General features: G+C 46.4%; 1 long non-coding RNA gene across 1 annotated transcript in view; it reads left to right on the plus strand.

Annotated features, from left to right (window-relative positions):
• Nucleotides 1-26,979, plus strand: part of LOC135417019 (uncharacterized) — a 58,412-nt gene extending 31,433 nt beyond the window's left edge. The window contains exon 3 of the long non-coding RNA XR_010431865.1: nt 24,609-26,979. This is a non-coding gene — a long non-coding RNA (uncharacterized LOC135417019). The remainder of the gene's footprint in view (nt 1-24,608) is intronic.
• The last annotated feature ends 579 nt before the right edge of the window (nt 26,980-27,558 follow it).

Genomic DNA, 27,558 nt, shown 5'->3' on the forward strand with positions numbered 1-27,558 from the left:
CCATGGGACTGCACTGCAGCCTAGCCATCTGTGATGCCTTACAGCCCAGTGCTGCTGAGCTCCAGTAAGGGTGTTACATTCTGACCCACAGTTACCCATTCAGGTTCTACCCCATTGGCAAAACTGTTTTCCATGGAAAACAATAGGCTCCTCTGCTAGCCAAAAGTAGAACTCACTCCTATTGAAATGCACTTGACAGGAATGTAAATAAATAGAGATGCCTTGAAACAGAAACATTGGACAAAGGTTAATTTCTGAAATCTGTAAATCAGATGTCAGATCAGATTTGTAAAGTAGGGAAGAATATAAACAAGTAGATGAGAAGACTGTGATTAATGAAAATCAATTAACTATGTAAGAGGGGCTTTTGCAATCTGAAAGGTAAAATCCAGGGACCAGACCTCTGCCAGGTGCTCTTGGAGGGGCAGCCAAGTGGGAACCAAGGGTGGCTGGGGGTCAGGCCCCTTTCACCCTTCCCTCTGGAGATGTGGGAGCTGTGCTGGGTGCTATGCCAGGGACATACCAGACTTATGCTCTGCCCCAGAGTTCTGGGAGGACTGCTGGCTCCCAGGGCATGTGGCTGACACTTGGCTGGGGGTTCCCCTTCCAGCCCCCCTTTCCCCAGCACCAGCTGCTCACCAACGTGGCCAGCCATCCTCCCCAGCCTCAGTCTCAGCTCGCACCAGAACAGCACAGCTGCAGCCAGAGAGAAAGGAAGTGTCCCTCAATGCAGGAAGGTACTTAAAAATACAATCTAAACCTCTAACCCTTGAAAATAATAAAAAATTGGCCTGAGCATGCCACTCTGCACAGGCATCTCCTCTCCCCTGTGGCCCCAGGTGCTTTGGCTGCAGAGTGGCCTCAGGGCTGCTCCCCATGCCAGGTCCCTGGTGCAGCGTGGGGGGCTCGCCTGGCCAGTGTGGCACAGGCCATGGGCTGACCCTGCTGGGATGTGGCATGGCTTGGCCACACCACACCCACCCGCTGAGGCAAAAGCTGTGCTGTGCTGCAATTGGGTTTCCCCTGTCCTGCAGCTATAATTACATTTCTCAGTGTTAATATGTTGAATTAAACACCTACCTCTGGGAGGGGAGAAAAACAGAGGGCTGTGTTTTTTTTCCTCTGCAAGTAAGCAATTTGCTGCATGCTGTAATTTGTCTGCATGCTGTCCTTTTTTTTGGGACACATGTAATTTTGCTTTGATGAATGACACACATTAGTGATAGCCCTCCTTGCTGGCTGGGCTGGGGAAGGAGGCACCGACAGCCCACGGGACGTTTACAAAGAAACTTTGTCAGCAACCACAGGAGCCATGGCCCCTCCAAAGAAAACATTTGGGAGAAGGGGGTTAACAGAGGGTCCATGCTGGTGGCCAGTCAACAGCGATGCTCTGCAGATGAGGAAACCTGAAGGGGAGCAGAACCCCAGCAGGTCATGATTTTGATGGGATTTACCCCACAGCCCCTATTTTTATGTAAAAGACAAGGAAGGTCAGAAGGGAGGTGCCAGGGGGAGTGGAGTCTCAGCACAGGCAGGCTTCTGATGGGGAGGGGGTGTCAGGGGGCAGAGTGATGCCTGCAGAGGGGGCCGACCCCCTGGCAGGCATTGATCTCTCCTGACATCCATCCCATAAGGACTGCCATATGGGCAGCAAATAAACCACTTGCCATATCTCTTCTAATAGGGGCCAGTTGATGGGTGGCAGGAGCTGGAAGCGGCGGTTTGCTGCACAGCCTGCCAGTGAATTCGTGACTCCCATCCAAGCACTGGAGAAGCAACTGGCAGTGGGGGAAAGACCTTATGGCATGCAACAATATTTAGAAAACATTTTTTTTAAAACCTCAGGGGAGGGTTTTCTAAACATCTGAGTTTTCTGTTAATAAGCTCTCTTAAACGATGAGCTTCAGCTCTCCTGATACTGGTGTGCTTCATGGAATGGCCTGTCCTCACCGAAACCAAGAGTTTGGGCACCGCAGCAGGAATCAAAGGCAGAAAGCCCTTAGTGCTGCTGGTAGAGTAGTGGTGCCTCCCTAGTTGTTCAAAATGCTGAGATGAAAGCACAAAGTATTTCCTAACTGATGGAGCTAAAGTATAAACGATGCAGTAACGCCCGAGCAAGGGTGCAGCATGCACCAGGAACTGGGGAGGAATTCCTGAACCCATGGGATGCTTTGCTCCTCAGCTCCCTGCAACCGGAGCACAATTTTGGCCCTCCAACTGAAGGAAAGAGGCTCTCCCTGAGTACGAGAGACATGAGTATGAGCAGTTGCTTGCCAAGTGGAGATGATCATCTCTCCGGCGCTCAGTTTTAAGGAAGGCTGGCTGTCTCGCCTGTGCTGAGGCAGTTCCCCTCCCTCCCACACAGGCACTGCACGGCTGCTGCCTCCTGAGAGCCTCTCACATTGTGATTGTCAGCGCTGGAGTGCACTTAACCTCTCCCAAACAAAGCCAGCCTGGATTCAGACGGGCTCTTCAGTAAAGGTCGCCTGTCCCCCAGTTAACAGAGCTGCCACCAAGCCACCAGGTAGCACGAGTTACTGCATTGTGAACTCACCACAGTCTTCATTCAACTGATAAAATCAAAGATACTAAATCAAAGATCCCACAGTACATTGCCCTGACATTTAATTTTGCAAAATTGACTCTCACAAAGATAGAGGCAAATAAACATTTTAAAGTCAGAATACAAAGCGGGTTACTGGCTTGTGAGAAAGTTTTGACATCTGAAGGCAGGACCTGACCCGATTTGCTAAGTGGTTCCTGCTGCAGGGAGAATTTGCAGGTCGGGTCAATCCTGCTGCCTGTGCATTTGTGAAAACCCACACTCTCACCACGGTCTCCTTCCCTTTGATGTTGGCATCATAAATTTCCAATCTGATAACTAGACCTGTGCAATTCCCTGAATGGCACATGGGCTGTTCCTACGTCTGGGAATGGCTGGCTCAGACCCCTCAAGGCCTCAGCTGGGCAGGAGGTGGGCAGCTGCTGCCTCATCAGCAGCTGGGGGGGAGCAGGATGCTCATCCCACCCCAAAAACATGCTCTGCCATGTGTAGCTTGGTCTGTGCTGGGTTAACCCAGCTGCTGGACCAGCATCAGTCAGACCATGGACATAGCATTTTGGGTGCAGAGCAGCAGGGGACTGCAAGAAGCAGGCAGAGCTGGAGACAAAACCCCAATGGACCAGCTGGATGCAGCCACCTGTGCACCAGCATGCTGGGAATGGGAGGGAACTGACGGCGCTGTGGGGTGACAAGGCCCAGGGCTTTCTGAAGTGATGGGTCGTTTGGGGTGATTGAGTTTGCAGTGTTTTATAAAGCCCTTCAGGGACTGGACCTGTGGACCCAGGGATAGGGGATACTGGGGGTATTGAAAGGGGACAGTGCCAGGGCCCATGGGAACAGGAAACCTGGGCAGGGCATAAACAAATTCCATTTAGCTCGAGGGTAAATGCTATCTGAAAAACAGCTGGGGAAGGCTAATCCAAAACACACACGGTTTTTCTCTGCCTGAGTGTTTAGGAAGACGTGTTCATTCCTACAAATGGGTGTCTGTGCAGGGACGTGTGCTCTTGTGTGGCTGCTGCGGCTGGGGAGAGGGACTGGCCACCACTGAAGAGGGCATGGGAGAGTCCAAACAGCAGATATCAAAACATGCTGGTAGTACACCTGGCCATGAGCAAGGAGAACAGAAATTCAAAAGGGGGCAGCCTAAAAAGACAAAAGTGCTGCAGGGGATATCACAGCAGCAGCTCCAGGGGCCAGAGGAGGCTCTGCAGCTGTGAGCACTTTGGGACAGAAATGCTCCAGTAATTTCTTAGCAGCGTCCTTGCAGCATCGAGAAACAAGGAAAAGGGGCTCCTCATGCAAGACACAGGCAAAGGCATCAGAAGAGGAAAAGGCTGATGACCCAAAGTGTTTACAATTCCAACAATGACATGCCAAACTGCTAGCATTCAACAAATCTGGTTGATATCATTCCTTCCCCCTCAGGCAAGAAGAAAACCAGCTCTTTAGGACAGGACGCCTCTATACAGCCAAACATAACACCCGTTCCTGTGCAAAACTTTGCAGGAAAAGATTAAAACATCCTGTTCTTTCCCAAGCCTGCTGCAAGCACCCTCCCCTAACAACCTCATTGTTCCCCACTGGTACTGGGCAGTGTGCTTGGAGCTTCTGGTGGGGATTTGGGGACAAGGGGAAGGGTGAAGCAGGAGACCCCTCAGTCATCCCAAAAGTTCAGCTTAGTTGGGGTAGTGTCTGGTCACATTCAGTGAGGGACAGCCTGACATGCCATGAGCTGCCAGGGCATATGGCACAGGATTGAAGGGCCATATTTGATATCAGATATGCAAAGACTTTTTTTCTAGCAGGAAGAAAAAATGAGGATAGTGTCAGCCAAAAGCTGTGCTTAGGTCCTCCCCAGGTGGCACGGCATCGGCATGAACATATCAGTTACCCCAGCACTTTCCCAGGATCATTATTTCCCAGCAAAGCTCAGCCCATGATTTTGTCCTTCTGTCCTGTACATACACGGATGCCTCACCATAGCATCTCTTGGATCCTTCAGTGTAAAAATTCTAATTTAAAAATATTTCAAGCTCCACTCTGGAAAATCCCATGTGCACCAGTAAATATGTGCTGGAAGTCAGCAAGTCTGGGTTTTTCCCAGTTGCTGTGTGCAAGACTTGCAGTGTGAAATGAGCTGAGAGCAAGACCTTTAACTGGCTGAAACTGAATCAAAACTGTTGGAGAAAATCTAACTAGAAATGTGACCATATCTGGTATGCTACAAATGCTCATATGCTTCAATTTCTTCATATCACCACAGTCTCCGAGTTAAACCTGGTCCTTGCTGCATCTCAAGGACAGAATGCCAGAGGATCAGCGTGGCATGGAGGTGGCACCGTGCCAGTGGCACAGAGCTACCCTCAGACAATGGGCTGCTCTGATGGCATCAGACTGCAGGAAGGACCAATTGCAAGAGCAGCAGGCAAATCCCGCTTGTTTTTCTCTACCTGTCTGGATAAAAGGGTTGGGATGAAAAGAGAAAACACCAGCTGGTGGGGGCGGGGGGGTCATATTTTGCTGAACTCATGTCCAGCACTTGACCCCTCTGTTGGGGCACCAGTGCCCAGTGGGCAGGAGCAGGGACTCCCTCCTTCTCCCTCACTTTCCTGGAGTTCAGTAATGCAGGTCACCAGAAACATGCCGAGGTGGTCTGTCCCCCTACCTTCTGCAGCACAGGAAAGTAATTTATCCTATCATTGCCAAGATTTAGATATTTACCACCAGCTTGCCTGGCTGGTTGCCTCCAAGCATGGAGCCAGAGGAATAGAAGCCTGCAGGGCATTGTGGTCGGCTTCTGTGAATGGCAAGAAATGCTTCAAGACAATGGAAATAAAAGCACTGGATGAGAAAGCTGGAGAAGCCCCATATTGTTCCTGAGTCCCTAAAACATCTCCCTGGATAACACAATTGTACATAAGAACGAGAAATAGAGGGCAAAGATTATTTTGAAGTGTGAAATTAACAGACTCTTCACCTCCCGCCTGGGGAAAACTTTCAAGGCTTCCAAGGATAAAGAAAAGGACCCAAGGACCTGAGCCGCCTGCGATCTGCTGATGCCACCGCTCCGCCGGCGCTGGAGACCTTGAAGTGAATAAGTAGGGACTCAACAACACCATCAAGGGACAGGGACGCAGAATCCTTTTACAAAACACTGAGGTGCCATTGATTGCCAAGACAACGCCTGAAAAAGCTTCACGGGAGGTGGGAAATGATTGAGAAGCACTGAGGGGTCTGCCCCTCCCAGCTCGGGGGACTGGAGAGAGGCCGGACGGAGGCTTCCCTATGGCTGTAGCCCTTGGGCACATCGTCAAGGAGCTGGGGACAAGCAAAAATACATGGAGCACAGACACCAGCCATGCACAGTGTAAAGTGACTACCCTGTTCTTGCAGCAGACAGGGAGAAGAGAGTCTGAGAAATCAAAACTGTACAAGAACTCATCAGTTAGACTGGATAGTTCTGATCACATATTGCTTGTGGATCTGCATAATTTAAGCCTGTAGGAAGATAGCTGGGAGGCTCACAATTAATGCTTAGAACCTCTTAAAATGAGAACAAGGAAGAGGTGTCAGTACAGTAGCTGCAGAAATAAAGGTATGTTCTGAGAGAAAGGAGGAAGGAGGTGTCAAAAAGGGATTGACAGATTTTTAAGTTTGAAGGAATTAGCATCCCTAAAGAGATATGCGCAAAGGTAATGTTAAAGTAATTCAGCTTTTTATTTCATTCAGTTTAAATATCATTCTGGCACTGGTTCTTCATTCTAACAAGTTGTCTCAGAGATGTTTCTGAGTCCCCAAGCCAGCAGACCCTGTCCTGATCCTGGAGCTCATACTTGGGCTGGGCAGGTACCCAAATACCCTAAACCTCTGTGCAGGGAGGACACCCAAGCGTGTAATCATAGCCAGTCCTGGGCTCCCCTGTCCAGGAGCAAGAGCAGGGTGAGACTGCATCTCTCTGCACTAAATACTTACTGTATTGTTTTTTATCAAGCTGTTCTTAAGTGAGTTTACTGAGTAAGAAGGAACAAGAGATGAATTGTCAGAGACCTTCATTTAGACAAAAAAACCAAAGCAGCTTCTGTCTCTGCTGCCCTTGCAGCCTGACTGCATGCACGGGTGCCTACACTGAACTCTCCCAAGACTCTGAAGCCAAGAGCTTGCCATCTTTGACCATGATACAGGTCATTCCTAGCACACCCAGGCTATGGGCTCTCAAAGACGCTCATTTGCCCCTAAATTCATTCCCACTGGTCTCAATGGGCAGTTGACTAGGCATCATTCAACAGTACCATTGCAAAGGCCTCAGGAACCCCACAGCTCATTGACAAATGCTTTCAGATAGGACTCAGATATTTAGAGAGGTGCTCAAACCCAACAGAACCCCTCAACAGGTATCACAGGATTAACTTTTCATTACATGAAATTTTGCCCTGATATGAAACTCTGCAAACAGGAGAAACCTCAAGGGACACATATGACTGCAAACCACGATGTTGAGCTTGGTGGTACACAGAGTGAGGCTGACAGGAAGGCAAGGTGAAGTAACAGTGATAAAACACAAAAATAAAATTAGAATGAAGAGGTTTATTTCTATTGCCCAGTGCATTCTGGGATTTTCTTCCTTTATTAAATAAAAATTACTTGAAATAGAAGAAGTGAAACAGCAGATCAGTGCAGTTCTGCCCATTATCAAGACACGGGCCTTTGCCAGAAGGCTGAGCAGGGCTTGCAGCCTCAAGGTGCTGGATGACCACTCCTCCTGCTGTGCAGCACACAGTGCTCCTCTTGTCTTGGATGGCAAGGGCAATGCAGAGCCATCCCACTGCTTGCCGACCACAGCAAGTATCCAAAAGAATGGCCCTCAGCCCTGCCTCCATCAGATCCCAGCAACTGCATGCACTGGTTCCTCATGCACTCACTACAAGGGATGTAGTCCTGGATTACACGATATCCATAGACATAAACTGTGGGAACTGCTTCACTTGGGCCCTTAGAATCGTGGCAAAGTTCTACAACTTTCCGCCGTTGAGTTCTCTGTGATTCCAGCTGGGGCGAAACAGCTGAAAAAACACAAGTCCCACAACAGAGTGGAGAAAAACTCTGGGAGGTCATCTAGGGTCAGTGCAGAATTTTTTTTTATTGGTAGTGAAAGACATGAGAGGTAAAGCTGTGTCTCAGAGGACAATGCCACGGAGCATTAGCCAAAAGCTTGCACGTATTAGGGCAAATAGAAATAGGCCATAATCCAAAGCCCTGAAGTCAGCGGAAAGAGTCCCTCTAATTCCAGTGGTCTATGAACCAGACAAATGTGGATTTGGCTGAAAAAACGTTTCATTTCATAGCGCTGTATAATGGAGTCACTCACAGCAAGCCCTTGATGGTTTATGGGACAATGGCATTTCAGCTTCAGAAAAGGAGTGCAAAGATCACCATCAAGAGTGGGTTTGACAGACAAGGTTTCTCTAAACTAATTAGAAAAGGAAGAAATGTGGGAGAATGACAGCTGCCTCTTAAGATAATAGGAAACCTGTCTCTTTAAATGTGCTAGGGTTTTTCAATGCAAACCAGGCAGGACTATAATCAGAGCAGCAGCGGGTCGGATTTAGGTTCAGTACAGTATAATTCCATTGCAGGGGCCATCCAAGAATACTTTGGCAAGCTCAAATATATTGAAATTGCCTTGGCTAGTGGCTTGCAAAATGGCTGTGGAAAGTCAAGATAATTAGAGCATTGTGGAGAGGAGAGACAGTAAAATAAAGGGTAGAAGTCAAAAAAAGACAAGCCAATAAAAAAAAAGGATTGCAGACTGAAGAAAGTTTCAGAACAGAATAACTGAAGGAGAAAGGCATATCCAGCCGATAGGAGTCATGTCATTTCTACAGAAGGAAAAGGACACACACCAAAGAAAAAAAAGACCAACCTCCCAACAATTTGAGATTAATAAATGAATTTAAAAGTGTCAAGCAAAACACAGCTGGGAATTACATCAGGTTTCTGAATAGATTTAAATTAGAAATCAAAGAGGAAGCATAAGAGAAGAAAGTACTTTTGGAAGTAAAATTTTGAGTTGATCCTTGCCTGTTTCGGCCTGAGAGGTAATAAAAAAATCAGTTGTGTAAACTGAGAAGCCTCTCACTGAAGCAGCAGCACCTTAGTCACATTAGCCAGTCTGAGCCTTGTTCAGCCAGGTGCTTGAACCCACACCTAAACACATACATGGCACAGACCATCAACCCCTACAATTACACACTTAAGAGCCCTGCTTAGTATCATGTCCCTTGTTACAGGAACCCTGAGATGACTATACATTGCAAAACACCCAAGCCAACAGGAATTTTGCCAGCAACTACAAGGGGATGAGTTCTGTGGGCATCTATTCTATAAGAAAAGACGCTGCACCAAAACCAGTGCAGTGATGGCACTCTCCCGGTGCTCCCTAGCTCTGGGGTTGTTCATCCTCCTGTATGAAAGCAAACCATGCATTAGCACTGTACTTCACACAGACAGTGTGCTCTCAGCTCTGCCATTTACATTCTAGTTTCCAAATCCTGATTTCTGCTTGTTATTAATATGTCCAACAAAATGTACTTGCATAAGAGTTTGGGTCTACACATACACAGTAACAGAGATGTTTCTCTCCCACACAAACAGAATTATGCTCCTACATATTACTTACACATGTATACATAATTTATATGTGTACTTACTATAAACACAGAGATGTATATACAACTGCCCTTGTGCAGTTCCGTTTTCCACAGAGGAAACAACTTTTATGACTAATGAGTAACATTATTACCCATGTTGCCATGATCAATTACGAAAGCAAGAACGATAAAGAGTTTTTGAGCCTGAGACTGCTGCCCAGCTCTGCGAGCCAGCAGTGGCAGCTGGGGCTGTGGGAGCTGGCCGTGCTTTCAATAAACCCCACGTCCCCCAGCCCTGAGCACGGTGGGCTGTCTGCAAGGCTGGGCATCACTTGACATGAAGCACAGCTTCCTGCAGAGGCCTGGCAGCCCCTGCTCCCCTCTTATCTGCCACCTATACATTCCCTTCTCTCTGCTTGTACTGAGTGACCGGCTGGGTTTTTTAAGGCTTGTGGGCCTGATGCTTGGCTGTGTAAACTGACACAGATGCAGTGGGATGGAGCAGCATCCCTACATCACAGGGAAACGTTGGGTCTTGCAGGCTGGTTTTGCTCACTGGCTGACACAGCTGGGGGATGTCAGCATGTTCCTTCTTATGTCAGCCTTCCCAGCAATTTGCCCCACTATCACGAGATTTTTATTTACTAATACAAACCTTCACAGTAAAGGAAAAAGAGGATTTATAGAGAAACAACAAGTCAGGACAGTGTTCACTCCCAGCTGGGACAGGCAGAGTACATTGCCGCAGGTAGGGACTTCTCATGCCTCGAGATATGAGAAAACTGCTCATTTTCAGAGGTTCACTAACTTTTATTTCAAACTTGGCATTACCCAATTCCCCTCACCTTCCTCTAAATCAAGGGCTTTTGCCATGGGTGGGAACAGATTGCGAGACCAAACAGACTGATTGTCTCTTCAGCTTGGAGATTTCTCTCTTCCTCTGGCCTTGCTCTGGTTTTCTAATCAAAGGGAAGAGCATGAAAGCAAAGAACTTCTTCCCAGACTGGTTTAGACACCCAATTGATGGAGAGCTGCTGCATGTAACAGCATAGCAACACTGGTGGTGCTCTAGATGAGAACAACCTGTGTTCAGTGGCACGACACAGCTAGCTTGAACTGGGGAAATCATCACCAAACAAAACACTAACTACAGCCATTGGCGGTAAATATCCTCCGGGTGTAGACGAGGGACTCATGGGCCACAGCCCTGTGCTGCAACACAAGTTTGCAATGTAGCTAAGCCTGCCTGGAGAGGCACATTTTGGACAGCAGCTAAGGCTGTCCTTGAGTAAGGCTCAAATGTGTTGGGGCGAGTGGTGTAGAGCTTCTGCACAGCCCCACTGTCAGCTGCCCCTGCCCAGCCATTAACGAAATGATCTCTGCCAAATGGACACTGTATCCACAGCAGCAGTGGCCCCACCTCAGGCTATCCTGCGGCTGTTTCATCTCACAGGCTGTGACAGACACAGGAGTACAGAAAAATGTTTCTCACTTCCAGCCACGACACAGCTATAGCCTGTCCCGAAAGCTTAACACATTTGCAGGGAGCACAATGAAAATTTTATCAGGCAGCTGTTCCCTGTGGTCCTTGTGGGGACTTGTCCCAGTCCTAGAATCTCCCTTTGCCTGTGCCAGCAGGCTCGAGGTCCTGAGATGAATAGTTTTAATGTGCAACATGGAAAAAATATTACCTGGAAATGCCTGGACGTGCAACTCCTGATGCAATGAGCATCAGCCCCACTCTCTTTTCATCCTCATAGATGTGCTTCATTATTAACTTTTCATGTGACAACTGTTTGTGCACTAAGAGTGCTTCACAAAACATAAATATTGGAAGTGAGGACTTCTAACAGCCTGTATTAGGGGGTCCAGCCTTTTAAATGATGGTGACTGGGAAATTGGAACACAAGTCAAAGAGGTCTGTTCTGACCATCCTATCCTTGTTTTCTATTCTTCAATTAAACCATTGCTTTTAGCTATTCGTTTTTATCAGTATTATATAAAACTAGGACAGAGTAAATGAAAATTTATAATTTATAAACAATCTGGGGGAAAAAAAATCACTGAATTATTTATGGCACTTTTGAAATATGTGTTTGTTACTTGTACAAAAATTAGTTGTTAGGTCTTAATCACAGCAGTGCCACAAATATGTTGGAAATTAGGACTTACAAACCTGCTTGTTTGGAAAGAAAAAAAATCCTGTAACTCTACCTACAATTGGAAAACCTAAACCAAACTGATTCTGAATGGTTTAGTCAAACAAGTGCCAATTATTGAATAATTCTCTGACCTAAACAGAAAGTTATTGTATATGGAAAGATTTTTTTTTCCCAGAGAGTACTTTATACCAGATGCCCTTTTAAATTGTTTTGAATTCTCTGTAGGCAGTAGATAACTAAACCTACAGAATGTAGTAATGGCAAAAAGGAAGCAATCAAGTTGGCCACTTCTAGTTAAGAGTCATGGAAAAGGCATCTGTTCTATATGAATTGCAGACTATAGGAACTTTGACAGTTCATAGACCAGACTTAATTTATTAAACTAAGTTTCTAATATAAACAGTAATTCGTTTCAGGCACTGACACTGAAGGTCTGGATTATGTGAATAAAATATAGAAACCTCCACTGGCCTCCTGAAAAAAGGTAGTTCTGCTGCATAGGAAGAAAATAACTGAGTGTGCCTCAGCAGCAGGCATCAGTGCTGAGACCATGCCCTGTGTGCACTAGGCACCCTCCCTGCAACCCTGGTCCAGCACAGGTAATGCTGGTGGTGTGTCCAGCTGGCATTCCTGCCCACATTGAGCAACCCGGGTGCAGAGGATCCTCGAGATCAAGGATGGCAGCTGTCAGATATGTTAGCAAAACCGCAGTTTGAAGTCTTCAGAGAGACGTTCATTTGCAAACAAAACAATGACTAACAGGATGAACGTTGGGGAAAAAAGATTGAAAGAGGAATGTCTCAGTGCTGCACGCCTGCTGCTTATCTGGAAAGGCTATTACCCCAGACTATGCCAGGGCACGGGCTTGTCAGGCACCCACATGCCCAGCCACCCCCACACCCGCCCCAGCAGTATAGGGGACACGATGACAACTGGTGCCTGCAGTGTACATGCACACGTGCATATGAAAATAATGTCTCAGTGGCAGTTCTGCTGGTGCAGAACACCAAATATTACTATGAAGTACCCAAGCCAAATTAAATACTTAAAGCATGATTTACGGGAGACTTTGTTTGCCCTAACTTCATCCAGGTCTGAGAGCAGCACAGACCAGGGGTCTCAGGGCCTGATGTCAGCAAATGTTTATCTTCAAGCACTTTAGTAATTCAGGTGAATTCAGGAGGACTATTTCACTGCTTAAAATCAGGCAGGTACCTAAACAATTTCCTGAATCGAGTTTACATTCATCTCAAGTTTCAAGCACTGGCTTTGCTGCAGCTTTGACAAAAAAGTTTGGTCGTAACTCAGAAATCACACACAACTATTTCCTTATGTCATCAGCCCTCAGCAAAGATTGAGTATGGAAAACCTCAGTTAGGGTTTTTCCGCTGCCAAAAGAAGTTACGGAAGCGAGTAATGAGATGAAAGTGTTTTGCATCGGTTCTGACTGGTCCATTACGGGTGGTGAAAATAATGGACCAAAGTTTCTGGTGGCCAGAGTGTGAAAGCAACCACCCAGCCTCCTCTCCAAAAGCCAAAGAGGAGCTCCCTGTTGCCCCACACTCGGGCAGGAAGCAGAAGGTGGCTTTTGTGCAGCACTTTGCTCAGGCTGAACCCGCCACGTTGCCAACCCCAGCTAATTGTTTGATTCCCCATCTCATTTGCCTGAGAACAACTGAGAATGTGAGACAGCGCAGGGTCTATAAAATCATTAATTGAATTACTAGTGTGGAATAAGTAGCGCATCAATTTGAATTCACCATCATCCCCCTCCTCTCTTCCCCCGTGTTTTAGAGACCAATCCTACTGTTGATATGTGCACAGCTTCGGAAGGAGGCTCAATAAATAGATGTGCTATTCCAGCTAAACAAATTTATTTTTCCAGCTGTTCTACTGAATTAGTAAATTGTAATGTTGACTTCAGACTATCTTCCCCATAAAATATATGCTGGCCTGTATATTTTACTGACACTTCTTTTGTGACACCTCATTAAGGGCTGATCCAATCTGTATCCCATTCTATTGGAATTATGCTTTGACCCAAATGAGCTTTGGACCAGAATGCAATATTGACTCAATACCTATATTATATTTTACTGTTGAATCATTAGTGAGTTTTTTGTGCAGTCTCTCCCGTTACTTTGTTTTCTAAGAGATTTTAGGGCAATAATAGCAGGTACGAATGGGCTTGGAATTTTGTGCCAAATGTGCTGTCTGAGCATGTGGTTTCACTGGCACATACTGATGACTGCTTATCTGGGAAGCAATCAGGAATTTTTGTCCAGCCTTGATATGGACAATTCTCTTCAGTCTGCCTCTGTGCTCAAATGGACTGAAAAGCTTTTAGAAGGTTTGTTTTGCCACTGTTTGGCATCTTCCATTTCATTTACACCAATGCATAGTAAGCAACAGTGTTACTATCTCCCAACATCAGTATTTTGATTCCTATGTTAATATCAATTAATTCTGGGCTACAGTTCAAATTACCATTTCAAACCAGCATCACATTTCAGCTGGCAACAATCAGGTGAAGCTGAGCCTTGTGAGCTTTGCCCTGTAGCTCCATGTAGGGCAGCACAGACGCAGGCACTGTAATTTTGGGGCTCCCTGCTGGCTGGGTGGGACAATCCACAGGGCAGGGACAAGTCTACAGGCACCCTGTCTCCAGGCTTTACCAGGCACTGAGCAGAGGCTGGCAGGTTTGCCAGCCCAAGTTCAGAACAACCCACATGTCACTGGAATCTATTGGCTTTGGCAAATCATGAGATTCCTGTGAAAAGCGGGTTTGGTGGCAGATTCCTTGTGAGGTGCTGCTGCGCAGCTCCATCCCAGCCAGCAGGAACCGGGACCGCTTCTCATATGCTCCTAGTCTGAAGCAGCTGCCATTTACAATGCTTGAAAGAAGCAAATGAAGACAAAAATATATGTTGATGTTGTCCCTCCCAGACTAAGAGGAAAAATTAACGTTTGTTGTAATGTCGATAAATACACGCAGTTGTTCTCATCTGCACTTTTAACTTCCTTGAAAGGTTTGGGTTCTCCCAGCATCACCTAAATAGCCTTTGACGGCAGGGGAATCAGCCTGAAGCCTAAACACAACGGTCTAAGCGTCGGAAGGATGCCGCCGGGCAGAGGGGAGGGACAGAGGCAGCTCCCCGTGCCCCCTCACCGGCGGCCCCCCGGGATGTGCGGGACGCGCAGTCCCTCGCCCGCCGGTGGAGCGAGCACGGGCGGCGGCGGCTGCTCAAGCTGAGGGGAAGGAGCGGAGGGGACCGGGGACCCGCCGAGCCCGGGGCGGCAGCGGCAGCGGGCCGGGGCTCGGTCCGGGCTGGCGGAGCCGGGGGACAGGGCGGGGAGGGCACACGCAGCAGCAGGGACCGACACGCTCTCTTCCCTCTGCCGTGAAACAAACCCCGAACAAAAACAGCGCCAAACTTAAAAACAAACAAATCAAGAACAAATAACACGCTTCTAATGTCCTGATGCGAGAGGGATCTAATACCATTTCCACATCCATTAGGCGAAGGATTTTGCATGTTTCCTCACGAAGAGTGAGCATTTTCAGCCGCTTTCCCTTAAATTAAGATGACAGGTTACCGCCGCACAGTGTCGTTAATCTTTTTCTAAAAGCTTAATGTTACTACTTAGTAGTTTACTAATAAATCTGAGAAAATATGTAATGTCATTTTGGTTTAGACACAGATGGATGACTTTTTTAGTATTTGTGAAGTTGTAAAACAGGTACTGCCACGGCGCTCGGCAGAGGGAGCGGCACTCGCTGTGGTTGCTGTATTCCTTTCCGCCCCGGGGCCACGGCGCATTACACCATTCACGTGTTCAAAACCAATTTAATACTCTGTCATATATACTCCACCAGTAACTGGCTTTCAGCTATCTTTCATGCAAGATGTATTAAGAATGGTTAATTCTCATATACTTTCCATTACTTTGATCCTAATTTTCATTATTTTGACCTTTTTTTCACCTGAAAATATCCTGGTCATAACCTTTTAGGATTTTATCTTTTTAAGCATGCATCAATGCTTGTGATCCTGCACTTGATTTTGCTGCTGAATTCTCACTGGTTTGTGGATTTACTGCTTTTGATGCCATACAAGTGCATTTAAGTCAGTAGCTGGGACGTGACCACACGCTTCCCTTTTGTGTGCCACAGATGATGGGAGACAATGCATCTTCATGGGGACATCCTGACAGGCAGCCTAAATGAATGAGGACTTGACTGGCTTTATTGTTGGGCAGTTTTATTTTACTGTCCAGGAAATGGCTGACAAAATTGGAAGCAAACAGAGCCATACAGGAGAAGGGACCTTGCCCTTACAGTGGGATGGCCAGCTGCTGCTGCATCTGCCTTGCATCCCCCGTGCACCACTGAGAGGCTTGCCCTGAGATTCCAGTAGCACTAATCCTCCCTTTACTGGTAGGTCTGTCCTTGCCCATATGGAGTAGGCATCCCTAAGAACCAGTGGTTACCAGCAACCTGCAGCACCGGGGGCTGCATGCACAGCATTGCATCAGCAGTTCAAGGAGAGAGGGCAAGGGCTGCCTGCTGCATTCTGCCATGATGGCTCCTGGTCATCTTCCCACCAGGGGTGGGAGAGCAAGGCCCTGAGGGAAACTCACACAGTCCTAGTTTTGAAGCCAGCTGATGTTTTTGAAAACCCAGGCTCTCTGGGGATGGCCTTGGGCATGAGTTCTCCCATCATATTGGTGTAAAGCAGGAGTAACCCTGGCAAAGTAAGCAGGGTTAGTGTAAAACCAGTATGAGCAAGGAACAAAACACCTGTGATACACCTGAACCAATCCCACAAAGAAAAACGACTTGCCCCACAGCACATGCCTTTCTGAAGGCGTTTTTGCCCATGTACTGTCACTACAGACAGTAACAGAGTCTTTTAGCTCTCCGCACAAGTGGCACAACCCATTCTGCAGAAACACAGTGCCGCTCTGGAGAGAGGAGGCAGCCTATAAGAGGGAGGGAGCAGAGAAGAAAACCCCTATTTCCATTCTGGTCATTGCCTGATGCTGCACAGGTACTGACAGCAGTTGCCCTTTGGAGGGGCTGCAGCTGTGCAGTGTGAGCGGGGAGCAGAAATGTAGACAAGGGGCCCCTGCTTGGTTCCTCTGGGGTGGGGATAAGCCCCAAGCAGGGGGGCAGGAGCCTGTGCCTACCCTGCCTGAGGCCCTGCAAGGGCTGGCCCCATGCTGCACCATTCAGGGAGCCAGAGGCTACTTCCCCTTTATGGGAATTTTTACAAGAAAAGCCTAGGCAGCCCATTTTGTACTTTCTAACACCAGATCCTATCTATATTCTTAGGTGCTCCTAAGGCCTCCTAATTATTTCTTCCTGGTCAGTTTTACTTCTCCTTATTAACTTAATAGGTTCTCTGATGAGCAGAAGCAACTGCAAGCATCCAGAAGCCACCAACAAATGACCCTTCTCATTTAAACCAGAACTCACGATTTTATGCCGCTGAACTATGCATTTTTTGCTGCACAATAGATGGCAGTAGAGAAAAAAGGCTGAGACTAGACAATTTATAATTTGGAAGATGCAGAGGATTTTTTCCCCCTGTCAAATCACCGTACAGTATTTGTTGCTTTCTTCTCAACAGAGAGCTTTCCTAGAAAAGGCAGTCTGGGGCGGATGAGGCTAGATGAAATAAAAGATTCATGCATGAATAATTAACATATTGGAGGCCTCACTTGAACTTGTTGGCTTACCCAGATGAATGAGTTAACATGTTGGAGATTATTATAAAGAGGGACTATTCTGCTCCAGTAGATCAATTCAGCTGAAAATGATGAAATATCGATGCACATATAAATATATGCTTGGTACTTAAAAATAATCCTTCCAATAAGTATAGTCATATTGGAGTTCTGCTACGCTGACAGTCGCAGCGACAAGATAAAAAGATTTGGCATGAGTCATTCAGTTTGACTTTTGCACTGAAATGAGATGCAAGCCTGGGAACTCGCTTTATGTAGGGCAGCCGCCGCGCAGGCGGGCAGCTCCCACCTCCCCGGTTTTGTGGCGCGGGGGAAGAGTGGCGGCAAGTGGAGCAAAGGCACCTCCAACTTCCATACAAAGGCTGATGGATAAATGCACAGGGCTCTCCTGCTACTCCCCTCCACCCTGGCTGCTGCCACGTGCAGGGGCTTGCCTAAGAGCTGAGATGGATGCCCAGCAGGGCATCGCCCGGTGGCCACAGGGCCCGTGCAGGCGCTGGCAGAGAGCGTTGGAGTCTGCCATTGACCCTGCACCGAGCAGAAAGTGCCCCTTAACTGTAAATACTCGTGGTTTGCCAGTCTTTTTAATTTAGCAAATGCTTTCCATTACAGCCTGCTTCTTTGAAAGCTAATTGTTGCAAAAAGGAGTTTTCCTTGTACATCAACATCAAATTCATGCTAACCATGATAGGGAGAGAAAATTTAATTACAAACTTTAATTCTTACCTTAGCTTTACTAATTTTTAACTGTGCCCAATAATAGTGAAAACCAAACTGGCAAAAATGCAGGAGATTAAATTCACTGCAAAGAATTTGCTAGATTTCCTATTCAAAAGTATGCCACAGCTTTCCTGCCTATCCATATCTTTCTATAGCTCACCGCACTAATAGTAAAATAAGGTTGGGAAATAAAACCGTAGCATCACTTTTCCATGCCTCCATTAGATTACACCTTTCTGATGCAGGTGAACAGAGTTGTGGTGAAGCAGGGAGCTTGAGCCATGCACATTGCTTGCAGAGTGCTTGGAGTGCAAAGGGATGGCAGCCACAGGCTGGTGCTTAGCAGGGAGGGGGACTTGGCAAGGCGTTTGCAAACTGAGAGCGCAGAGCACCCCGTCCTAGTTGTGCCTCTCATTGTATTAGCTGTGTAGGAATTATTCCAGAATCATTTTTCTTTCACCCAAAGCTCCTCTAACACTGTCGCAGCCACCTCCCTGCCACACGGCATGTCACACTGTAGCCCTTGTGCTGAGCAGGAGCAGCACAAGGTCTCTCTGGCACTTGGCACCAGGCAGACAAGGGGTCCTCCTCGTGTAGGTTTTTCAGTTTTCAGAGTTAAAGATGAGAACATGACACTGTCCAGGACTGCTTCAAAAATAAAAATAGATTGGAAGTACTTTGGAGACGTTTCTGCATATTATCTCTGAGCTGCACAGTTCTGTCAAGCAAAACATCATCTTTCTTCAGTCAATGCATAAACATAAACCAGATATAACAGGGCACGGAATTCGTGTGTGTGCAAAAATTTCTGATTTCTACGTACAACTCAATTTTTGACAAGCTTAAAGTTACCATTAGGAGAAGCTGTGGGCAAAGCAGAGCTTTTCTTCCAGGTCCAGCAGTGATCCAGGGCTCACCAGATGCCTGTGGCCAGGCCTGGGTTGCCAAGGGTTGACAAACCCATGGTGACAATTGAACAGCACTTTTCTATACACAGGTCCCCCAGCTGCACACATATTAATAAGTTGATGCACTTAATTCACATGCACCTTTAGTAAATCAATACTTCCCAAAATCTGGGCAGCAAGCAGCACAGGGATGCAGAACATGCCTCTCAGCTATGGATGTATTTAGCTATCCCTAAGGCCACTCCTCAGCGTGGGCACAGGAGGGAGGCAATCCTTCTGACACCCAAGTTCCATGCTTCAGAGGGTGCTTGCTGATGAAACCATCCTGTTCTGCAGACAGTTCAGGGATCCGGTAAGAAAACCTTCACCTGCTAACAATATTTTTCCACTTAGATCTGTTCCTAAAGCTTATTGCCACATCAAATCCCATTATAGAAAATAAGGAAATGTTAAAATTAAGAACTAATGTTCACATGAAACAATTTTTTTTTACCATTTCCTTCAGCAAACCAATGAATGTTTAACAGTTGAAATTGCTTTGAAACAGCAATAAATTATTTCATGCATACATGCCAAATATTAAAACCAGAAGGTTTCTTAATATGAAGTCACTGGTACCAAGATTCATTTTTGTCTTTGTTAATTATCTACTTGTTTATTAGCTTAGTTTCACTGAGGAGCTGCTGATATCCCCAAGTTAAGGATTTTGGAGCTGTTCACAGGATGTAATAATACAATTTTATTGGATGCTTGTTCAGAAAGTGTTTTTAGTTGTTTGCACTTGAGCTGTAAAACTGCCATTTTGCTCAGCCCAAAGCCCCCTGCACAGATCCCTGCTGGCCTGTGTCTCCTCAAGACAGCCATGGTGTCTCACAGTGCCACAGGCATGGATGCTGAGAGAAGGCAGGATGCTGTCCTGGCACTGCAACTCAAGCAGATCTCTCCCTTTAGCCAAGACCAGCCTCGTCCAGGGCAAGCCTGCCCCAAGGCCATGCTCCCTGCAACCCAAGAGGCGCTGCTCAAAGTTGTTTTCTGAGTAGGCAAAACCAGAGACCCAAACATTGCTGTTGATTTAATATTTAAAATTTGGGAAGATTTTTTTTAATTATTCTTTTTTTATCAGCAGATTGTGAATTCTCTCGTTAGCAAACTGCTTTAGGTTGCAAGGATTTCCTTGCAGGAAAAGCAGTCGCACAGGCTCTGGGAGTATGTTATTGACTAAATAGCTTTTATTACTATCATTAAAGAGTTATTCCCTCAAGTACCACCTCTCAGAGCTGGGGCATTGGAGTCAACTTTGGGAAAAAAAAAAAAAGTTTCCAGTTGTACTGACTGCAAAAAAAGGCTTCAGGTACTTTTGGGGTGAGAAAACAATGCCTCCAAACTGCACCATTTAGCAATACCTCGTGGTGCTCAAGCCAGCCTCATCACTCTGGAGTACTTGATGTGCTCAATACTGCCAACATCCAAACCAAAAACATGTCTTCCCACCCACCAACCTGCCTGAAGCACCCACTGCCTCCAAAGGGTCCTGCCCATCCTACATGCTGCAAGTGCCTTTGTGCCCAGAGCAGCACGACCAAAGGTGGGAGCAAGGAGCCACAGGGCAATGCCCACCTTGCCCTGACAAAACGTGGGCTGCTCCATTTGGGTGCCTGTCCCTGTGCCATCTGGGTAAGAAGAGAGCACTAGTTACAGAGCAGGCTGCTGCTACAGCAAAGGCTGCGGCAGCATTTCCACAACAAACCCCTGCTTGGGGGAATTTTCAAGCGTGACCGTTAAGCTTTGCCCTGAGCCTAACATGTGGCTTTAAACCAAGGACTTGGCCTTTTTCTGAGCAAAACCACATTTTCTTCAAACTGAAGCCCTCTGAATGAAAGGCACTATAGCCTTTCTTAAAGCAATACCAGCGTGATAGGTAAGATGGGGCAGGTCTCAACTGTGGTTTGACACCTCCTTAGTCGGGGGAGCACAGCCAGAGGACAGCATCAGTGTTACAGAAGCACACCTCCCTGATGCCCACTGGATGCTAGGAAGCCCCACGGGCACACTGCACTGCACCTTGCTGAGCTGCAGTGATCCAAGGCACTGCTTTGACAAGGTCACTGGGAGAGAGGCTAGGAAACACATCCTGGCTGCAGGCAGGCTCCTCTGACCTCCTGAACAAAGCTGGTTCTACTGAGTGTGGATATGTTACATAGAACTTAGGGCAAAAGAATGTTGTCCTTCCTCAAATACAGCAAATTACTCTTCTAGAAATGTTTGTAAGAATTTTTCAATGCACCTTCAGAAAATATCAGTTTTGTTTTTGAAAGTCTGCGATATTTTGAAACTCAACTTTTCCTATTGCCGCTCAAAACACACAGAAGTTTAACGCACTGAGAATATCACAATTAAAAAAAGATCCTATAAAAAAAAGTAAACACATTTGACCTACTTTGGTCCTTCTCAGAGGCAACACAGGTCCTGTGCTGCAGCCCTCCGCAGGGTGCATGCTCCTCTGGCCTGTGACAGTAACTCAGCTGCAGGTTACTAGCAGACTTAGAGATGTGCTTTTCCAGAAAGATAATAATTTTTGGACATGTGTGGCAGATGGGAGTGTTAACTCATAGTGCTAGGAGTTAACCTGATTGTATTATAATGTGATAGCTCCACAGCTAATGCCCATCAGCACTGTGGGCCATTTACTTTATCATAAAATAAAATTAATTGAGTGAAAATAAATTGCAGAGAGATACGGAAGAATTTGAGACCATATACATGAAATACACAATAGCCCAAGTCTCCCGTGACACTTATCTTCATTAGGGAGGCAACAATTATTAATTCTCTCTTTAAAAATATATATCCTGAAACTTGCAACAAGATTTACCTCACAGACTGTGGATGCTGATATGGCTACACAAGCACTAACATTTCTTTTTCTTTGAAGAAGGATTCTCAGACTCAGCAAAACATTACAATAAGGTTGGCTGCTGTGCCCATATCCTGGTGAAGCATGCCCAGAGCCCTCGGGAGGTGGAAAGGGGTATGTGGGGGGGCCTGGTGCTGCTGCAGGAGCAGCACAGTGTATCCCCCCAGTCAGGTGAGCAGCTCAGGCACTAGAGTTAGCTAATGGGCTGCAATATTTCTGATGGAGAATGTTTATTGGAGTGCACGCATGCATTTGCCAAGTATAGCAAGGTAATGACATTGAGGCTTATTGATAATACAGTTATAATTCCATGTAATGACCAACTGAGTGAAATGATACAACCATCTCTCCTTCATCTATTATCCTCCTGTCCACAGAGATTTCTCAGTTAAGGGCTGTTTATTTCTGCAGTAAGACATAGAACAGATATGCAGAATATAAACCTTTGTATTAGGACTCAGTAGTATATTTTTTTTCCTTCCAAGTCATTTAATGGCATGTAATTTTGGGGATCAGCTTTCTGGTTGTGTGTGAGCTAGGAGTCAGAAATGTAGCCATGACCACGGTGCCAAGTGAGAAGTAACCACTGTGTCTGATCCTGCCTGCAGACCTGTGCTCTCACTCAAGAGAAGCTTTTATTTCTCTTCTTATAAGCCAGTAACAAATTCCCACGAGAGGATTTCCACTTGTGTTAGTGATGATATTTTACAGGTCACCATTAGTTAGTTTCCCTAAAAACAAGTAGGGCAAAAGGGTTTTTTCTTTTCCTTTCTTTTTGACATCTGTATAGTGGCAGTTCCTCAAGCTGTCTGGTGTCAGCTCCATGCTGAGGAGCAGCATGTGGGCAGCCTGTCTAGTGCTGGTACACACAGGCATCAATGGATGTGCCAAGAGTGCTGCTCATGACACTGCTGCCCCAGTTCCCTGCCAGGTCCTGCCCTGGGCCCCTTCTACTCCTCCGGTGAGGCCAAGGATCACCCACAGGGCTGTTTCTGCAGCCTCAGACACCCTCTGGCTCTGGCTTTTACAGAACTGCATTAAAATTCACATCTACTGACAGCAAACCACATTGGCAGCTTCTGCACCTACTGAGCAGTGCCTACAGGTGCAGGTGTGAGACTTCACTTACAAACCCACCCTGCTGAGTGCCCCCTAACGCCGCTCCCCCTGGTTAACTTGCACCAGACACAGATTTTTCACCTCCAGGTGACATCTCCAGCCTGGCCACTGAGAGGCTGGGTAGTAATAAACCTCCTGAAGTGCTGGGTGAGCAGGAGAGCCCTTTAAACTCACAGGCATTTCACTTCATTACTGAAGACTTCATGTGCCTTTTACATGATGAGTTTTGTTCCTGGCTCTTAGATTTCCGTACTGCTCAAGGTTAATTGGATATATTTAATAGAAATAGCCATGTTTGAAAGAGTTGCATACATCTGCCTCCCTATTTATAGGAAGGGATAACCTGCAAGCACTTGACCAGTGTAATGACTCCAGGTAGCAAGAACCCAAAATCGGATTATATCCCCCACAATTTCATTAGTGCTGCCCAGTGACTGGGGTGCAGGTAGCAGTTATTGGGCTGCAGCACAAGGTGAATGCTCAGTAGCAAAACACAGTCTTTGGGCACTGCTCTGGACATGCAGGAAAACAGATAAGATGCAAGGGATGTGGTTTAATTAGGCCACAACTTTATTAAGTTAACTCATCTGGGATCTATCCAGCACAATTCTTTCTTTAAACACTCCCATATGGTGGAGAGTTGCCATTAGCCCTCCTGCTCCCCACAGCTGGTAACCAGTCCTGTGCTGGGACTCTGCCACCCATAGCATGTACAAGGGTTAGGTCTTCATTTTACAAGGGAAGAGGCACCATTGCTGCCACAGATGCCATACCCAGTCCCAGCTCAGCTTGACAGGGAAGCATCCCACTTTGCTCCCACAAGGACAGCCTGTGGCATGGCACCTGTCTGTCTCTGCCACCCACCCCAAGGCCACAACAGCCCAAAGATGCTGCTGGCATAGGACAACAGCGAGCAGGGATAAATGACCCCTCAGATGCAAAGGAGAATTAGCATCCTGGAAAACGATATTTTTGAAAAAATTGTCTCTTTAATCCTGTAGGAAGAATGTAACAGCCAAGGTCTATTTTAGAGAGGGAGATCTGTTTCCAAGGGAGAAAAGAGCTAGGCTTCTTCCAGCTATTGTCCGCAGCATTGCATAGCAGCCAATGCTGGTTTTTTTCCCTCCTGACAAAATGCAGACTACCTTCACATTAGAACATTTTGGTGACTTTAATTACCCACTTGTGTGTGTTTGGGGCAGAGAGAGAGAGAGAGTCCTGAATGCAGAACAGACATTACTCTGCGCTGCCAAGTCCAGGGCTGCTCACCAAAGTGCAGTGAGGGGCTCCTCCCTCACTTGCACCTTCCCACCACCGTGTCCGAGCCCAGCAGCGTCACTCATGCTTTGATGCAGAGATATTGCCTACACGTGGGTCAGGAGTAGACAATTTGCCATCTCTCTAGGGGCTGAGTTTGCCATTTTCCTGACCAAAATTCAGTACAAAAAGTATGTCTGTCTCCCCAGCTGGGATGGCATGACATGGGTGGCAGGAAACAGAACCCGCCTTGAGGTTGCTCACTGGTGTGGTGCAACGTTTCCACAGTGTAACTTGAACTACTTTAGTGTTTGTTGTGTCATGGATGCTCCTTTTTTACACAAACCATCACAAGTCAGAGGAAAAAGGCATCATCTGTTGCATGACTTTGTTATTATATGCTGGTTGCACTGGAATCAGCAGCATCATGCCCAGGATCCACTGCAGTGCCACATGTGAGGCTGTACTGCAGTGTAATGGTAGCTATTCCTCCTGCCATGTGACCCTTGTTCTTTGCTTTTCTCACACAGAGCATTATGACTTCTTTGTTTTTTTGTCTTTCAGATTATTATAAGCCTTTACTTGGCTCCTGCAAACCAAGGTCTTAATCAAGCTCAAGGCTAAATTATGTTGGAAATCCTACGAGGGAACAGAAGCAATGCCAAGCTGTGGATTCCCGGACAGGGCCCAGCCTCTGACTCAGCAGTTGTGCGGCATTGTTTATTTTGAGCTAAATATGTATATGTACCTATAGAGATAGAGCATGCATGTGCATGAGAGAGAGCTGGGACAGTCAGCAGCCCCATCCTAAGCACCAATGCTGAGGCTGCTGTTGCTGGAGCAGCCAAGGTGTGCCTGTGTTTCAGCATTTCAGTGTTTCAAGAGAGTGGAAACATGTTTCTCCCATCATATTAAAATCTTGCTCTATCTTCTTTCCATCTCTTCCTGGGGTGTTGATTCTAGGTCCCTGCAAAGCAGTGGGAGTCACGACCTTCCAATAAAGTCTGTCCCCCAAATCCAGCCTTTGGGAAAGGGAGCAGTTCCATACAAATACAGCAACACACGTCACATTTCTTAGGTGACACAAGGCTTCCTCCAACAGAAGGATTGTATCATGCTCTTTTTGCTGATGAGCGAGTGTACCTTCCGGGGAGCCCAGAAATCCCCAAATCTCTGACAAATCCAACACTGAACCTGCTGAGGGGCCAGAGGAAACCATGCCTGTGTTTACCTGTCCATGCTTTCTCATCAAGGACAATTTGAGGTGACAGGTGAAGTGGAGGACCTTGCACCCCTTTCACTCAGAGCAGGCTGATGCCACAGACCAGTGGTTGAGCCCAGGGATGCAGCAGCCACTGCTCCCCCATTTTTTTTCCCTTGCTAACCACTCATCCACCTTCTGAATGTCACGCCTAATGCAATGTGGCTGTCATCACTTGTTGACACAGCACCACATATATGCAAACTCAATATCAGATATACACAAACCCAGTAAAACCCCAAAGCTCAGCAGCCACCTGACTTCTCTCTGCAAGAGAGCCCATCCAACAGGTTTCATAAACCAAACGCACAACATCAAGGGGCAGTCAGAATTCAAGCAATAGCCTTAGACCTGAGGTATAGCTACTGTGCTTTTGACAATAGTTTTCTTCCAAGCTGTAAATACACATTTAGGGACACACAGCCCAAACAAAACAAAGAAGTTTTGTAATTTTACCCAGTTATTAGCCCTTTCTGTGACTTCGTTCACAGACACTATTTTAAAGCAAAGGCAAAAGGAGTAGTATGATGTTGTATAGATTTCTAAAGGTCAAAATGTGCATTGTGTACTTATTTGAAAGATTTATGGCTCTATTTTGCTATCAGATAAGTAGACCTGAATGCTGTGCATCTGGGGACTTTTAACAAGAAAATATCTTTACTCTTCCCACCCCAGGATTTGAGCATCTCTTCCCCCCTGCTCAGCTAGAAAGTGAAAGCAAGAAATAGGGCCCATATCTCTGAAACAATGCTATGGGACAGACAATTTTCAGCACACTGCTGAAGACATCTTCAACTCTAAACAGCTCTTTATCAGATCAACACCTCCCCATGAAGGACAAGTTTTATTGTCATCTTCAAATCAACCTCTCCACTTGCTCCCTGTGTTTTACACTGACTCCATTGATAGACATGGGGCAATTAAGCAACGGGTATTTTTTGTTGTGAAGACCTGTCACTAGAAACAATCAACTCTTATTTTAATGCATATGCTATCTCCACTTGATGAGAGTCAACGAGACCACAAGAGGTGAACGGCATTATGCTGTATCCTCCAGCCAGTTTCCTAAGACATCCAGTTGCTTGAGCAACTAAAGTGGGATCCCAGGGCACCCCATGCACAAGGCAGTTATACTCTGGACATGGTCAAGCCCCAATCATGTCTTGTACTGCAGGCAAATCCCTGGACTCTCAGACCAGATCTAACAAGTTTTTATTCTTCAGTTAAAAGCAACTGAGATGGAGGAGAGCAGGGAGGCAACAGTTGTGCTGCCTGCCTGGACCAACACTTAAGGTGCTCAAATAATGTTGCTGCTCCTTGACTCTGAGCCTAAATTCCTTCTAGGTCTTTCCTGAGTATTATTTCTTCTCTGCTGTCCTACTGCTAACTCCTCTCTCTTCCCTCAGATGAACTTCCCTGAGCTTTTGTCTTTTCCCTGAGCAGTGATTTCCCTGAGCAAAGATTTGTGAATCTTTGGATTCACTGCTCTGTAAAAGGCAATACAGCTGATATCCCAAGGATTGGAACTTACTTTATATCTACTGGTGTCTCTAAAGAAAACACCTGTGTTCGACCAGAGAGCAGAGATATCAGAACGAGGATAGAAATTACACTCATACTTCTACTCATTGCTTCCTTTTGTTTAACATGTAATGTCAGGGACACCTCTTACAGTACACAGTACAGTACACAGTACAGTACACAGTACAGTACACAGTACAGTACACAGTACAGTACACAGTACAGTACACAGTACATCCCAAGTATACAATATTCATCTCTAGTACGACTATTACAATATTACAGCCCAAGGCAAGATGACACTAATAGCACGTGTGGTAGCCACAAAAGCACAGTCTGCTCTTATAAGTCAGTCCATTCCACACACAGTTAAGATCCCCTTGTATTTATGCTGCTTGTATATTTTCCTTCTCTGTCCCTCAAACACAAGCCTGCCCCTCTCACTGTAATAGAACATTTGCCAAGAGGAAAATTAACCTTTCTCGCTGAGCAGTTGGAATTGTCCAGCTCTTCCAGACCACACACACACACACACACACTGAAAGAGGACAATGCGCCAGGATTGACAAAAGGACACACATCAGCAACAAGAACACTGAGAAGACCAAGATCTTGGAAGATCAAGATCTCAACACATCTGTTTATGACTATATTCTTTATAATGCACAAGTCCATGTGGCATGTTTCAACTTGAGATGCATGGCTTCCAAAATAGAGGGAGAGGCAAAGAAA

The sequence above is a fragment of the Pseudopipra pipra genome, chromosome 7, assembly GCF_036250125.1.
Source record: "Pseudopipra pipra isolate bDixPip1 chromosome 7, bDixPip1.hap1, whole genome shotgun sequence".
Lineage (NCBI taxonomy): Eukaryota > Metazoa > Chordata > Aves > Passeriformes > Pipridae > Pseudopipra > Pseudopipra pipra.